Here is a 5,064-nt window from a genome sequence, read left to right on the forward strand (position 1 = left end):
AATTGTTCATCGCAATGCCTTTTTCCTTCATATTTAAAAAATATTTCATATTAAGTTAATAATTCTTAAAAGTACTATGCAGTAGTTAAAACAATTAATTATACCTACATGTTCAAACATAACTCAATTAAATGGGAAAAAAAAAGTTACAGTAAGGTATGTAGAGTATGATGCCATTTTAATTTTTTTTTTTCATAGTGTTGGGGATGGAAACCAGGGCTTCACCCAGGCTAGGCAAGTCCTCTACCACTGAACTACATCTCCAGACCTCAAGATTTAAATAAACAAAGTAATACTCTAGGGGATATATTTTGCTTGTTTGCTTGTTTTTGAGGTGCTGGGGATCAAACCTAGGGCCTCTTACATGTTAGGCAAGCACTCTACCACTGAGTCATACCACACACACACACCTCCCTCCCTCTCTCTCTCTCTATATATATAGATAGATAGATAGATAGATAGATAGATAGATAGATAGATAGATAGATAGATATAGATAGATAGATATAGATACGTAGATAGATAGATAGATAGATAGATAGATAGATAGATAGATAGATAGATAGATAGATATAATCCCCAAGATCCAAATAGTTTTTCCCTCTGAGGAGAAAGGGAAATGAGTAGACTTGGGGAGTGATATGAAGGGGACTGATTTCCAGATATTCACATTGGCTAAGGTGGGCATTGAGAACATGAGTATTTATTATATTAATTCTTTGTGTTTTCTGGTATGTTTGAGATCATTCACATTTTTAAAGAAATTAAGCCTGCTGTTCTGATGGAGCTTTCCCTTTGGTTATAAAGCAAGTGACCCTGGAAGTATATCCATCCTTTGGCTGGCATGGAAAGGAAAGGAAAAGGATGTCCCCTCTGAAATCTGCCGTTGCCTTTTTCTCTGGTATTTCCTTTAAGATACCGTTTTTGTTGTTGATGTTGTTGTTGCTGTTTGTTTGTTTTCAAAACCAGCTTGGTATCATTGATGATTAAAAATTACTCCTTCAGTGCTTATGTTCTGCTCGCCGCTGTCGCTCATGACTCCTGGCTGACGTCGCTGCTCGCTGGGCTTCAATCGAAGCTTCCAACCTCTTGCACCTTCTCTCTAGAGGCTCCGCCGCAGCCTGGCAGGACGTACGGGTTGCGGAGCCGCTCAGAGCCGAAAGGCTCCGCACCACCTCCGCTCGGGCTCTCTCTTTTTTTTAATAGGTCTTTTTTTATTAAAATATTTTTTATTTTTACAGACACATTTTGATTCATTGTACACAAATGGGGTACAACTTTTCATTTCTATGGTTGTGCACAATGTAGATTTACACCTTTCATGTAATCATACATGTACATAGGGTAATGATGTCTGTTTCATTCTACTGTTTTTCCATCCCCCACCCGCTCCCACCCCTTTTCCCTCTACACCATCCAAAGTTCCTTCATTCTTCATTTTCCCACATCACCCCCCCATGGTTATATATTGTCATGCACTTATCAGAGAAAACATTCAGCCTTTGGTTTTTTGGGCTTGGCCTATTTCACTTAGCATATTTTCCAACTTCATCCACTTACCAGCAAATGCCATAATTTTATTCTTCTTTATGGCTGAGTAATATTCCATTGTATATATATATACACCACAGTTTCTTTGTACATTTGTCAATCGAAGGGCATAGGTTGGTTCCACAACTTAGCTATTGTGAATTGAGCTGCTATGAGCATTGATGTGGCTGCATCACTGTAGTATGCTGATTTTAAGTCCTTTGGGTATAAATAGATGAGTGTAAACCCCAAGATTTTGAACAACTTTATGGAGATAGGATTAGTCTTGTAACTATTTATATCCCTCCATATATTCTCTGATCATTATTAATTCATATATATCTATTGTACATAATGCCAACCCTATACAGAGATTGTGTTGTTTTTAATTTAACCTAAGTTACCATCTCCATGCATCCACCTAGTTCATGCATTAGGTGATGTTCCACAGTTTTCCTTCTCTTTTTTTTTCTTCTCATTGCTGAGGGATTGAACCCAGAACATCATGCGCACAGGGTAAGCACTCTACCTCTGAGCCACACCCCAGTCCCCATCATTTTCTTTTTTTTTCTTCTTGTAGTTGTAGGTGGACTGAATGCCTTTGTTTATTTTTACTTGGTGCTAAAAATCGAACCCAGTGCCTCACACGTGCTATGCAAGTGCTCTACCACTGAGCTACAGCCCCAGCCTCTTGTTTTTTATCTTGATAATATACCATTTTATTTAACCTTACCTCTATTGTTGAACTTTTGAGACTTTTCCAATTTTTCAATATCATAACTAGCATTTCTATGACCATCTTTGTACAAACTACTTACTTTCTTTCTGATTATTTCCTTAAGGTAGAGTCCTAAAGTGGAGTTAGTAGGCCAAAGGGTATGAATAGTTTATGAATCCAAGTCCATATTCCAATATATCAGTTTACCTTAGATCCAACAATACTGGACTTGCTCATTTCAATTTATTTTAAAAATTCTAGATACATAATGAATATTAAAAGTTACTTTATTTGAAATTCTCCCAGATGGTGTTTTGTATTTTTGTCTAACTATTAAAGTAATTCTGTGAAAAAGGAAAAAAAAAAAAAATCAAGTGAAAGTGGCCTCAAACCTCTACCCCCAAAAGATAACATGTTCCCATTTGGTTTACATTCACTTACATTATTTTATATGCATGCAATAATTTCATTCTTGAAACAGCAGGCCACATTTGGAAGTTTTTTTTGTGTTGGGGGGCAGTGAATGAAGAAGATTTACTGGGGGGTTGGACCCAGGGACTGGCACATGCTACTCAAGTGATTTATCACTGAGCTATACCCCCAACACCTCTTTTATTTTACTTTGAGACAGGGTCTCACTAAATTGACCAGGCTGGCCTCTAACTTTGGATCCTCCTGACTTAGCCTCGCCAGTGTTATGGGACGAAACTGAAGAACAAACCGATCACCACTGAGAAGTCCAAATTTGAGAGTCTTTATTAAGCTGGCCAGCTAACTGTCTCACACAATGCCCCAAAAAATGGCTATTGGGAGAACAGCCCTGACCACAGGGTTGTAAGGGTTCTTATACCAAAAATCACATTAATCATAAGTGTCTGTTTTATGATTCAAAATTACACATTAACATCATGAGATCATCGACAGAGGGGAACATGGGTCAAAATGACCCTTACCTAGGTACAAACTAAAGAATGGTTACTAACATCCACACAATCACTGTTCACATGGTACATTGTTTAGGAGCAATAAGAATCAAAAGAGAGCAATTCTTTACTACACAGGAGTTGCCATTGTATATTATTAAGCATGTCACACCAAGTAACTGATGATGGGCACAGAGGCGAGGTGTTCCCATGGGAGAAGCTTATTTCCTACATAACATGGAGTCTCAGAGCAAAATGGAGTCTATTTAGTCATTTCCCTTAGAGTCTGGCCTATAACATTCTCATGGAGTCAGATCTGTCAGCCCATCACACCCAGTAGCTAAGATTACAGCCATGTGCCACTACAATGGCTCAGCTGCTAATTTTTTCCTCCAACAAGATGGTTAGACTATTTTGCACAGTGGTTTAGGGAACTTAAGCCAAAGTAGAAGCAGTTGGGTTTCTGAAACCCCAGGCCTCTGATTAGCAGGGTGCCAGTTTTGCCACTTTCTATTGGTCAGGGCAAGTCACAAGCCAGCCCAGATTTAATGAGAGTGAATAGATGCCACTTTCAATGGAGAGGAGTGGCATGTGAACAGGAACAGAGAAATATACTGGGCATATGGAAGATAATATCAGTTTGAATTATTGACTCGATGGATGAGTGTGTAGGTGGATAAAAAATAGAAAAAAATGGGCTGGGGATATAGTTCTGTTATAAAGTGAGATTGGCTTGTGGAACTGAAGTGACCACAGGGGGTCTGTGACCACTGATTCTTGATATCTTGCCTGAAGAATTTCATGCAAGTCACAGACAGTAGCAGGTAGGAATTTATTAAAAGAGATAGGAAAAAGTGTGGGGGGGCATTCTAAAAGGAGATAGGGAGACAGTGGGTCTTCTCAGACATGGGAGAAACAGGGTGCCCCTCCTCCCCTCCAGGGTGTCCCAGGGAAATTTCCAGAGAATCCTGCCCAGGTCTACTTTTGACTTCTGATTGACAGCAGACTTGCATCAGACTTTCAAGCCCTTACTGGGTGTGGTCTTACTCATGGAGGGGAGATTTTACTATTGTAATGACATGCTAAAATTTAAGGCGACTCTGGGTCACCTTGGCCTGTGCTGTTTCTAATAGAAACTTGTTCTTAACAGATTTTGTGGTTGAGTGGGGTGTGTCTTTGCTTTTGATTATCCTATCTCCCTGAGTCCTAGAATCTGATCTCTATAAAGGTCACAAAGTCCTCCTTTTAGGGAAATTTTGTTCTTATCAGGAGGGAGCAGTCTTTTGGCATGGATTTCTCCTGTAGACAATAAGTTGTTTGCCGAAGAATTTATCTTATTCTATTAATATAAACCAGGCCTGTAATCCCAGCACGAGGCTGAAGCAGGAGGATCTTGAGTTCAAAGCCAGCCTCAGCAATTCAGTTAAGGCCCTCAGCAACTCAGCAAGACTTTGCCTTAAAATAAAATATTAAGAAGGGTTGGGAAGGGGCTAGGGTTGTAGCTCAGTGGTACAGGTTGTAACAGATCACTTCAGTTCCTCAAGCCAATCTCATTTTATAATGGAACCATGTGAGGCACGAGGTTTGATCCTTAGCACTGCATACAAAAATAAGCAATTATCCATCAACGACTATAAAAAAGTTTTTAAAAATATTTTTTAAAAAAGGATTGGGCATGTGTTTTGGTGGTTAAGTGCACCTGAGTTTACTCTCTAGTACCAAAATAATATAATAATAATAGTAGTAGTAATAACAATAAAGTAACAATAATAATAACAACAATAATAATAAAGGCTAGGGATATCACTCAATGGTTAAGCACCCTGGATTCAGTCCCTGGTACAATAAATAAATAAATACTTAAGCAGTTAATGGGAGTTAGCATAGTTGGCC

The sequence above is a fragment of the Sciurus vulgaris genome, assembly GCF_902686455.1.
Source record: "Sciurus vulgaris genome assembly, chromosome: 6".
Taxonomy (NCBI): Eukaryota; Metazoa; Chordata; class Mammalia; order Rodentia; family Sciuridae; genus Sciurus; species Sciurus vulgaris.